Source organism: Malaclemys terrapin, chromosome 2, assembly GCF_027887155.1.
Source record: "Malaclemys terrapin pileata isolate rMalTer1 chromosome 2, rMalTer1.hap1, whole genome shotgun sequence".
NCBI classification, from domain to species: Eukaryota; Metazoa; Chordata; order Testudines; family Emydidae; genus Malaclemys; species Malaclemys terrapin.
The window spans coordinates 81,016,790-81,022,789 of record NC_071506.1 but is presented as its reverse complement, the minus strand read 5'-3'; the positions used below and the strand labels follow the sequence as shown (position 1 = coordinate 81,022,789).

General features: G+C 40.1%; 1 protein-coding gene across 2 annotated transcripts in view; it reads left to right on the top strand.

Annotated features, from left to right (window-relative positions):
* The first annotated feature begins 5,087 nt into the window (after positions 1-5,087).
* RBBP8 (RB binding protein 8, endonuclease) overlaps positions 5,088-6,000 on the top strand; it is a 72,440-nt gene continuing 71,527 nt past the window's right edge. For both annotated transcript variants that reach the window (XM_054018275.1, XM_054018272.1), the window contains exon 1: positions 5,088-5,229. The gene's annotated coding sequence lies outside the window, so the exon portion shown is untranslated. The remainder of the gene's footprint in view (positions 5,230-6,000) is intronic.

The following is a 6,000-nucleotide window of genomic DNA, read 5'->3' as shown; positions in this document are numbered from 1 at the left end:
CACATCCATCCCACTAGTGGTAGAAAGTCTAACCTGGGTGGGACCCTCACAATGGTGCAATTTGCCCTAAACCCTGCTTCCAGGAAGTGGTTAGGGAGCAGGTATAGCTAGAGTGATTAGAGGATGTGGTATGGTACTATGACTGTAAATTAAAGCTGCCCTCCCCTGGCAGAATAGTCAGGCACAGGGAAATACCACTTATGTTTTGAATTCGTAAGTGTGAGTATTCACACTAGAAACTTGATTCTAAAAGTCACACTTATCCAGTAGGGGAGCAGAATCATACCGCCGGTGTAAGCAGGTAAATCAGGGAATTGGGCCCAGAAAGAAGGAGTATCTCCATGGCATGTTCCCACTTCCCTTGGATTTCTCAGAAGCTCATGCATACCTGAGGAAATAACAATACTCACATTGTGACTGTATTGCACTTGATTTTTTGATCATTAGAGCATTGAAAACATTGTAGTGTTATGTACAGCACGGTAACCAAAGAGCATAAAAATACTTGACTAGCAACATGTAATAAAGAATCACTTCAAAGTTAATTCTTTCCAGTGCAGGTGAGGAGTTTATATTTTAACCATCCAGCTTTCCTCATGGAGGAAAATAAATCAGACCCATAAGGAATAGTTAAATTGCAAATACTTTTGTGTGTGTGTATTTTAACTGATCTGGCCTCTTTAGTGAACTTAGATAAACAGGCTGGGGAAGGAAAAAAGTATATTATACCATTTATATATGTAACCAAATGGTGTATCTATATTGTTTCTACACAATGTCCTTGAGTAAATAAGGCCTAAGCAACATTAGAATCACAATTTTAAAAGAGCTGGCTGAGGAGCTCACTAGACCAGTAATGTTGATTTTTAATAAGTCTTGGAGCACTGGGGAAGTTCCAGAAGACAGGATGAAAGCTAATGGGATGCCAGTTATTAAAAAGGGTAAACGGGATGACCCGGGTAATTACAGGCCTGTCAGCCTGACATCAGTCCCAGACAAGATAAGGGAGCATCTGATCTGGGACTTAATTAATTAAAGAGGGTAATGTAATTAATGCTAATTAACATGGGTTTATGGAAAATAGATCCTGTCAAACTAACTTGATATCTCCTTTGATAAGATTACAAGTTTGGTTGATAGAGGTAAATGTTAATGTAATACACTAAGATTCTGTAAAGCATTTGATGTGGTACCATACGACATGTTGATTAAAATCCTGAGAAGCAGTGAGACTGAAAAAGATGTAGGGCTTATGGTGAATAATCAGGTGCGCATGAGTTCTCAGGGTGATCCGAAGAAGTGGGCTGTAGTCCACGAAAGCTTATGCTCTAATAAATCTGTTAGTCTCTAAGGTGCCACAAGTACTCCTGTTCTTTTTTCAGGGTGATTCTGTGGCCAAAAGAGCTAATGCAATATAACAGGGAATCTTGAGTAGGGATAGAGAGGTTATTTTACTTCTTTATTTGGCACAGGTACATTCACTGCTGGAATACTGTGTCTAGTTCTGGTGCCCACAATTCAAGGAGGAATTTGATAATTTGGAGAGGGTTCAGAGAAGAGCCATGAGAATGATTAAAGGATTAGAAAACATGCTTTATAGTGATAGACTCAAAGAGCTCAATCTGTTTATCTTAACAAAGAGAAGTTAAAAGGTAATTTGATTACAGTCTATAAGTACCTACATGGGGAACAAATATTTAACAATCGGCTTTTTAGTGTTGCAAAGACAAATATAACATGATGCAATGGCTTGAAGTTGAAGCTAGACAAATTCAGGCTGGAAATAAGGTGTACATTTTTAATGGTGAGAGTAATTAACCATTGGAACAATTTGCATCAAAATTCTCTTTGCCCTTACCCTGCCACATAACCTGTCATGAAGAGAGAGATGTTAGCTAATTCTGATAGGGGTATTTGTATGTGTTATCTGAATTTGTTCATGAAAGGACTGAGCAGCTTTTGATAGCTACAGGGAGGTATGTTGTAAACTCTCTGTAATGAATACTTGCAGATATGAATGTGCATACTTTTACTATAAGAGCAAGTCTGCACCTGCACCATTTAGGTTGTTTTACTTTAGATTTGTGTGACTTTTTGAGTCTTTTATCCGTAAGAAGATTCTCTGTGAATGTTACATAAACTGGAAGAGCTTACAGAGGATCATTAGTGTGGCTTTTAAGGAGCGAAGCTGGGGGGTGATAAACAATTGAAGGTAATTTTTTTTCAGCTGCAAAGAAACATAGCAACGTGTTCAAGTTGAAGCAGTATATCTCTGTGATGTTCCCTTACAGTAGGCTTCTTTATTACAAAGTTCATCAAAACTGACCGACTGGCTAAGTAGCAGTTCTGTAGAAAAGGACCTGGGGATTACAGTGGACAAGAAGCTGGATATGAGTCAGCAGTGTGCCCTTGTTGCCAAGAAGGCCAGTGGCATATTGGGCTGTATTAATAGGAGCATTGCCAGCAGATCGAGGAAAGTGATTATTCCCCTCTATTTGGCACTGGTGAGGCCACATCTGGAGTATTGTGTCCAGTTTTGGTCCCCCCACTAAGAAGGGATGTGGACAAATTGGAGAGAGTCCAGCGGAGGCAACAAAAATGATTAGGGGGCTGGGGCACATGACTTACAAGGAGAGGCTGAGGGAACTGGAGTTATTTAGTCTGCAGAAGAGAAGAGTGAGGGGGGATTTGATAGCAGCCTTCAACTACCTGAAGAGGGTTCCAAAGAGGATGGAGCTAGGCCGTTCTCAGTGGTGGCAGATGAAAGAACAAGAAGCAGTGGTCTCAAGTTGCAGTTGGGGAGGTCTGGGTTGGATATTAGGAAACACTATTTCATTAGGATGGTGGTGAAGCACTGGAATGAGTTACCTAGGGAGATGATGGAATCTCCATCCTTAGAGGTTTTTAAGGCCCGGCTTGACAAAGCTCTGGCTGGGATGATTTAGTTCATGTTGGTCCTGCTTTGAGCAGGGGATTGGACTAGATGACCTCCTGAGGTCTTGTCCAATCCTAATATTCTATGATTCTATGAAAAGTGAGTATCTGAAATGAGAGAGGGGATATCTTAGGTTTCCGTGTTTTCAGGATGAAGCAATTGTGTTGCCTTCTTTAGTAGGAAAAAAAAATCAAAATCTACATCACAGAGAACCACAAGCACAATGTAACCTTGTAACATTGATTCCTGACAGTATATTTTAGAGACCTGTTGTAAATTCGTGGGCTCAGAGGAAAAATAAGGTAATTGATTTCACAGTTCATCTTTAATAATCCCAAGCCGCCATGACCTCTGTTTTATGTTTTGACTGAAATATGGCAGTACCCAATGCCTCTATCAGATATGGCATTGATTCATTACTACTCAGTGAATCACTAAATCACCAAAACCACTTCCTGCAGCAGATTTACTGGTAAACCTCTTATCCAAGTACTGACCAAGCCCAGCCCTGCTTAGCTGTATGAAATCATAGCCTGAGGTTGTGTGACTGCAACCATAAACAGTGCACAGCTGTCATTTCAGCTGAAATGTACTAATCTGGTTGCCTTCTTCACAGTTAGCTCCTACTTTCCAAATCCTTCACAAAACGTAGTCTCACATTCTGCTTCACCGTCTGACAGGAAAACAAATATTTTAATGGGTCTCATGCTAACACGTCCGTTCCTTTCTCTTAGCTATCCCGGTCTATGATTAAAAAAAGCGGGAGATACCGTACACAAGGCTGGTTAAAGGGGAGGGTAATTTCCTCTGTACTAACCACTAGATCTCTAATAGCTATAATTAAAATTGACAAAAATGGGGATCTACGGCAGTCTAAAGAATAGCAGGGTTAGATCACTTCATGAACAAACACACATCTGTTTCTAACTTGGGCCAACATTTTTGTCAGAAAGAATAGGGTGACATTTTTCAAGCCAGGATGCCTAATGTTAGGCTCCTAAATTAAAGGAGCCTAAGTATGTGCTTAGAAGCCTAACTTTAGGTACCAGTGGGCTAATTTTCAAGAGTGCTGAGACCCACAATTCTCAATGATTTCTATGGAAGTTGAGAGTGCTCAGCACTTCTGAAAATCATGCCACCAGATTTGAAAACTATGACCCACGTTCTTACAGGGAAGAAAATACAAGTTTATAAGGACAAGATTCTGTTGAGGAAAATCCTGGTTCCCGCCTGCAGCTTGAATAAATATGACGTGCTCGGGGCAATTCCCCAAAGATCCTTGGTCCCAGGCCATGAAGTGCCTGGCAGCAGTGCAACAGCCCATGAGCTACAGTACCACTGCCAGAGTCTGTGCCCCCTATATGGGAGGAGGGTTGTGTTTGGCAAGTAGTTCTGGATAGTTGTGGACACACTGCCCATACCTTGCACCTCCTCTGACCTGCCTCACCTCCAAAAAAAAAAAAAAAAAAACCTGCAGTGAGGCAGAAGAAACCCAGCAGACACAGCTTCCCAGACCCCTGTGCAGGCTCTGAGCATCCTGTCCTCCCATGTGCAAAGGAACTACTTTGGTTCCAGTACACAGGGTAGAACTCATGAAGGGGGAGAGTAGGGCAGGATTTGACCTTAGCATCTTGTTTGTGCTAAAAATTTACTGTCATTTAATTACAATTAGCCTGTGTTACTTTTGCTTTAAAATAAATGGTTTTTTTCCCTGTTTCTCTGTGCTGATGCCAGTGAAAGGCAAACCTTTTAGACTAGTGCATCTACATATGTAATGAAGGAGAATTTACAATAGGATCTTGCTGTATGTGACACAGATATATCATTTCCCCACCCCTTGGTAAATTATTTTGCTGGAGGCTACATCATTCTATCAAAGTAGTAAGTTGGGAGTTGATGGAGGCATGAATGATTCACCATGTACAAAGCCTAGCTGAACTGAGTTGAGCTGCAGCATGTTGGGCTGCCCTTTGATGCAGACTGGTTGGACAGGTTCCTGGTCTGCTGAGGAACCGGTTTGACAGGCCTGTTATGCCAACAAATTCTGGTATGATTCCATGTTCTACAGAATGTAGAAACCTGCCCAGCCAGTTAAATGAAAGGCATATTAGGTTATCCATTGCACATTGTATGTATCTTAGGTGCAGCAGATCTCTTCTCAGCATTCTCTAGTGTGGTCCACAGCAGCTTCCTCATTTCATTTATGCCTGTGGTTTATAGCTTGAGAGAAAATCAGCAGGAAATATTCATCATCCCTTATCGAGAACAGAACTTTTCACACTTAAAACAAAAGGGTGAGTTTTAAAAATCTTTCTTTAAATGTTGAACTTGTTTAAGAAACCTACCTTAGAAAATCAATGTTTCCATACTTAAAGATGTAGAGTTGCTGTTTCTTTAATGTATCTATTTATTAAATAACATTAATTCCAGCTTCTGTGGCTGTTGATGACATCATTTTTGAAAGTATAATTTTTGGCACTTCTGTATCTAGCTGAACATCAGCTATTCTGTCTATAATAATATTCAATGGGGAGCATAATCTACTAGACTAAGCACAGGAGTGGGAGATGGGTACTCCTGAATTCTAGTCTAGGCTCTGCCATTGACTTGGTGGGTGAACTTGGGAAAGTCTCTTAACTTCTCTGCCTTCGTTTTCTTATTTGTAAATGTGATAATATCTAACTCGGGGCTGTTATGGCAAAGTAAAGTGCTATACAAGCACAAAGTGCTACTACTGTTATATTTCTTCTTAGACCAACTTTTAAAAAAATATTCAGTTTTATGGAGTAAGTTAATTCACAAACCTTGAGTTAGCATAACCATAATTGACTTAATGGTCAATGTTAAGAAGCCTGCTGTTTCCTAGATGTAAGAAACTTATTTTAAATATGTTTTGATGTGTAATACGTAATTCACAGTTGCAATATGAATAAAGCCCAAATCAGAACCCCAGATCCATACAGCCCTGAAAATTGTGAGTGTCTAGAATCTAAATATATTCACAGGTACAGTGTCAAATAAGAATAAAATAGTATAGAAAACAAAGGCTATGGAATTTGGTAACT